We start from the raw sequence: 6,429 nt of genomic DNA, 5'->3' as shown, positions 1-6,429 counted from the left end.
TGGCATTTAGGTCTTCTAATATTCGTTGCGGAACATACTGACTATATACATTTTGTTCCTTTTGTAATCAGCTTTTGAATGAGGTATAAGGTTCATCTATAATAGGGGCTAAAGGGTCTCCGCAGTCCATTCCATTATTCAAAATATCCATTTCATTATTCAAAATTGACTTTTTCTTAATTTTCACGCGTATTTTGGCAATCAGGTCTTCTAATATTCGTTGCGGAACATATTGACTATATACATTTTGTTCCTCTTGTAATCAGCTTTCGATTGAGGTATAAGGTTCATCTATAATTAGTTGCTAAAGGGTCGCAGCAGTCCATTCCATTATTCAAAATATCCATTTCATTATTCAAAATTGGCTATTTCTTAATTTTCACGCGTATTTTGGCATTTAGGTCTTCTAATATTCGTTGTTGAACATATTGACTATATACATTTTGTTCGTCTTGTAATCAGCTTTCGAATGAGGTATAAGGTTTATCTATGATTAGGGACTGAAGGGTCGCCGCAGTCCATTCCATTATTCAAAATTGGCTATTTCTTAATTTTCACGCGTATTTTGGGATTTAGGTCTTCTAATATTCGTTGCGGAACATACTGACTATAAACATTTTGTTCCTTTTGTAATCAGCTTTCGAATGAGGTATAAGGTTTATCTATAATAGGGGCTAAAGGGTCTCCGCAGTCCATTCCATTATTCAAAATATCCATTTCATTATTCAAAATTGACTTTTTCTTAATTTTCACGCGTATTTTGGGAATCAGGTCTTCTAATATTCGTTGCGGAACATATTGACTATATACATTTTGTTCCTCTTGTAATCAGCTTTCGATTGAGGTATAAGGTTCATCTATAATTAGGTGCTAAAGGGTCGCAGCAGTCCATTCCATTATTCAAAATATCCATTTCATTATTCAAAATTGGCTATTTCTTAATTTTCACGCGTATTTTGGCATTTAGGTCTTCTAATATTCGTTGTGGAACATATTGACTATATACATTTTGTTCGTCTTGTAATCAGCTTTTGAATGAGGTATAAGATTTATCTATAATTAGAGGCTAAAGGGTCGCCGCACTCCATTCCATTATTCAAAATATCCATTTCATTATTCAAAATTGGCTATTTCTTTTTTTTCACGCGTATTTTGGCATTTAGGTCTTCAAATCTTCGTTGCGGAACCTTTAATACCTGACTATGCGGTATGGACTTTGCTCGTTGTTGAAGGCTGTACGGTGAGCTATAGTTGTTAATGTCTGTGTCATTGTGGTCTTTCTGGATATTTGTCTCATTGGCAATCATACCACATCTTCTTTTTTTTTTATGCATATTGTGGCATTTAGGTCCTCCGTAAACCGTCTTATGGTCATTTCGAATCAAAATATAGCTATAGTGTCACAGTCAATTTTTTTTATATTTTTTTCATTATTCACCGCTTCAATTTGAATAATGAAACATAAACCATTTCATTATTCATTATTCATTTCTCAATATTGAATAGTGAATAGTGAACTATTTCATTATTCATTATTGAATAATGAATAATGAACTATGAATAATGGACGTACTTCAGCGCGGTCATTGAATATGCGATTCTTGATAACAATTTTAAAGTAGTCTCAGATTGAATATTGGATTATTCCCTCCATATTCAGAGCATGTCTTATGAATATAGAAGTTAAAAAAAATATTGAATTATAAGACAGATAAACTAGAGGCTCTAAAGAGCCTGTGTCGCTCACCTTGGTCTATGTACATATTGAACGAAGGACACAGATAGATTCATGACAAAGTTGTGTTTTGTGATGGTGATGTGTTGTAAGTAGATCTTACTTTACTGAACATGCTTGCTGCATACAATTATCTCTGTCTATAGTGAACTTGGCCCAGTAGTTACAGTGGAAAATATTCTGTAAAAATCTACAAAATTTATGTTAAAAATTGACCATTTTGGTCATGTTGACATATTTGTAGTTCTTATTTTGCTGTACATTATTACTGTTTACAGTTTATCTCTATCTATAATAATATTCAAGATAGTAACAAAAAGCTGCAAATTAATGAACAATTTTATCCTCTCAGATTTGCTCTAAATGCTTTGGTTTCAGAGATATAAGCAAAAAACTGCAATTTACCATATCCGTTGGTTCGTGGACAGGGTCATCGGACACAATCTTAAAACTAGATACCCTAATAATGATTGTGGACAAGTCTTAGTAGTTTAAGAGGAGAAGATTTTTGTAAAAGATAACAAAAATTTACGAAAATTGTTAAAAAGTGACTATAAAGGACAATAACTCCTTAAGGGGTCAACTGACCATTTTGGTCATGCTGGGCTTATTTGTAGATCTTTCTTTGCTGAACTTGTGATAATTGCTGTTTACAGTTTATCTTTATCTATAATAATATTCAAGATAATAACAAAAAACGGCAAAATTTCCTTAAAATTACCAATTCAGGGGCAGCAACCTAACAACGGGTTGTCCGATTTATCTGAAAACTTCAGGGCAGATAGAAATTGACCTGATAAACAATTTACCTCTCAGATTTGCCCATTTACCTCTCAGATTTGCTCCAAATGCTTTGGTTTCAAAGATATAAGCCAAAATCTACATTTTACCCATATCGGTTCTATTTTTAGCCATGGCGGCCATCTTGGTTGTCATTGAATAACCCATATTTCAGCCAATACTTACATCTCATATATCCAAGCGAACTTGAGATTAAGGATACTACTGATACTAGAAGGACTGCTTCATACCTTGATATTTTCCTCAATATTGACGCAGATGGACGACTCCACACGAAAATCTATGATAAACGGGACGATTTCAACTTCCCAATGATCAATTTCCCATTTCTCAGCAGTAACATACCCTCTGCCCCTTCGTATGGTGTTTACATATCACAATTGATACGTTATTCTCGTGCATGTTCACACTATACGGACTTCATATACAGAAGTGTGCTCCTTACACAGAAACTGCTTCAACAAAGTTATGAGGAGGACAGATTAAAATTGACACTCCGTAAATTTTATGGACACCATTACGAATTAGTTGATCCATATGATGTGTCTTTGACCAAACTAGCTAAGGACATTTTTACCACATGGTAGATTGTGGTTTGTCATTACGTCGTCTAATCTTTTAATTACCGAACGTGCCTTATTCCCGATTGTGACTGTTTTGCTGAGTGTGAATTCACATTACTATAAGACGTGTTACGGTACTTATCTATCCCAAATTCATGTCTATTTAGTTTGATGTTATATTTGTAATTTTCATCGGATTTTGTCAAATTGGTTGGCGTCTTTTCTATTAAATTCATGTGTTATGGTAAAGAAAATTAATCACCGCCTTCATTTATTAGTTTTGATTTTGTTCAACGTAATCTGTACGATTTTTTATGTTTGAATTTAGATTCAAAACAAACCGGACATATATATAACATTTTTAATTGCTATTGATTAGTATTGCAATGTGCATTGTGTTTAAATATAATATCAGTATTTAGTTCTATTATAATCTTAATTCAATCCTATTTCTATCTTATTTTTTAGAAATAATTTTTCAAATATGACGTCATATTTGTGCTGTTTCAGAAATTCAAATGTCTGCATGACGTAATATTGTACCTTATCAACACTTTGTATGTGACGTCATGGTTATGACTTTTTGCGTTCAGGCCTGGTTTGTCACTGAGTCGGGTGTGTCTATTTTCTGTGTTGGTCTTCAATCACGGGGGGGGGGGGGGTCTCAACATGGGATTTTGGGTACAGGTGTGCAGCTGGGATTTTAAAAACACCCCCATTCATATATTGAACTAGATATCATTGAGATGGGAGCCATCTCTGTGGGCCCCGCTGTGAATAATGTGCATTAAAAAATTGTATCTTTACCATAGGACATGGGTTTGTCAACTGAAATCAAAGTTTTTGACCTTGACCTTTGACCTAGGAAGTTGTAAATAAATTATGACACACCCTTTGGTGTTGGTTTATAAACATGTCAAGTATAAACTTTGAAATGATAACGGTTCTCAAGATATAGAGCGGACACGATCTTTACCATAGGACATGGGGTTGTCAACTGAAACCAAAGTTTTTGACCTTGACCTTTGACCTAGGAAGTTGCACATAAATTATGACACACCCTTTGGTGTTGGTTTATATACATGTCAAGTATAAACTTTGAAATGATAACGGTTCTCAAGATATAGAGCGGACACAATCTTTACCATAGGACATGGGGTTGTCAACTGAAACCAAAGTTTTTGACCTTGAACTTTGCCCTAGGCAGTCGTTCATAAATTATGACACACCCTCTGGTGTTGGTTCATATACATGTCAAGTATAAACTTTGAAATCATAACGGTTCTCAAGATATAGAGCGGACACGATCTTCACCACAGGACACAGGGTTGTCAACTGAAACCAAAGTTTTTTTACCTTGACCTTTGACCTAGGAAGTTGTACATACATCATGACACGCCCTCTGGTGGTGGTTAATAAACATGTAAAGTATAAAGTATGAAATCATAATGGATCTCTAGATATAGAGCGGACACAAAGTGTTACGGACGGACGGACGGACAGACTGATCACTATAGGGGACCCGCCTTTGGCGGGGCCCTAATAATTGTGAAATCCCTACCTATACATATATTTCACAGCGAAATCATAACCCATTCATATATTTATCAGCTCAAATAGTACCTATATGCATATACTGATATATCACAATCGGTCAATTACTACCTATTGATATATTTCCTCGGTAAAATTGCACCCCATTGATATATTTGACGGATCAAAAAAGGGACCCATTCCAGCGGCACATATGTATATACCTTTATATTGGAAGAGACCCCCCGTGTCTTCAATGCATTATGTATTATGTTTTTTTTGTTTTCTGTAATTAGTTAACGTCAGTTTGATCATGTAAATCTTTTATATTCATTTGATAAAATTTACTGTTTGCAATAGCATAAATTGTTCTATATAATAAGGATGTTTTTATCACAAGCAAAAAACCCTAGCCGTATTTGGCACAACCTTTTTCAACTTTTGATCCTCAGAGCTGTACAACTTTGTCCCCCTTTTTTTGACTTTCGAACTTTTATATCTGGGCGTCACTGGTAAGTCTTGTTTGGACGAGGCGCGTTTTTGACGTAATGAATTTTAAACCTGATGCCTTTTGTTATCTATTATTCATGTGTTTCTATGCCTAATACGTTCTGCTATTTATTTGTATTGTAGTCCTGTATTACTATGTTGTCATTTTAATGTTATATTTAACAATGCCATCAAAGTGCTAGGTTTGGCATGCCATAAAACCAGGTTCAACCCATCATTTTTTTCTTTAAAAATGTCCTGTACCAAGTCAGGAAAATGACCATTGTAATCCTGGTACTTTTGATAACTATTTACACCACTGGGTCGATGCCACTGCTGGTGGACGTTTCGTCCCCGAGGGTTTCACCAGCCCAGTAGTCAGCACTTCGGTGTTGACATGAATATCAATTATATGGTCATTTTTATAAATTTTCTGTTTACAAAAATGTGAATTTTTCGAAAAACTAAGGATTTTCTTACCCCAGGAGTAGATTACCTTAGCCGTATTTGGCACAACTTTTTGGAATTTTGGGTCTTCAATGCTCTTCAACTTTGTATTTGTTTGGCTTTTTAACTAGTTTGATCTGAGCGTCACTGATGAGTCTTATGTAGACGAAACGCGCGTCTGGCGTATAAAATTATAATCCTGGTACTTTTGATAACTATTTACACCACTGGGTCGATGCCACTGCTGGTGGACGTTTCTTCCCCGAGGGTATCACCAGCCCAGTAGTCAGCACTTCGGTGTTGACATGAATATCAATTATATGGTCATTTTTATAAATTTTCTGTTTACAAAAATGTGAATTTTTCGAAAAACTAAGGACTTTCTTACCCCAGGAGTAGATTACCTTAGCCGTATTTGGCACAACTTTTTAGAATTTTGGGTCTTCAATGCTCTTCAACTTTGTATTTGTTTGGCTTTTTAACTATTTTGATCTGAGCGTAACTGATGAGTCTTATGTAGACGAAACGCGTGTCTGGCGTATAAAATTATAATCCTGGTACTTTTGATAACTATTATATCATAGTTCGTTTCTGTGTGTGTAACATTTTTACGTTGTGTCGTTTGTTTTCTCCTATTTTTGAGTGTGAATTCACATTACTATAAGACGTGTCACGGTACTTTTCTATCCCAAATTCATGTATTTGGTTTTGATGTTATATTGGTTATTCTCATCGGATGTTGTCTAATGATGAGTCCGTTGCTGTGTGTGTTACATTTTAATGTTACACATGTCGTTGTTCTCCTCTAATATTTAATGCGTTTCCCTCAGATTTAGTTTGTTACCCCGATTTTGTTTTTTG

The sequence above is a fragment of the Mytilus galloprovincialis genome, chromosome 1, assembly GCF_965363235.1.
Source record: "Mytilus galloprovincialis chromosome 1, xbMytGall1.hap1.1, whole genome shotgun sequence".
Classification (NCBI taxonomy): Eukaryota; Metazoa; Mollusca; class Bivalvia; order Mytilida; family Mytilidae; genus Mytilus; species Mytilus galloprovincialis.
This window is presented reverse-complemented; position numbering follows the sequence as displayed.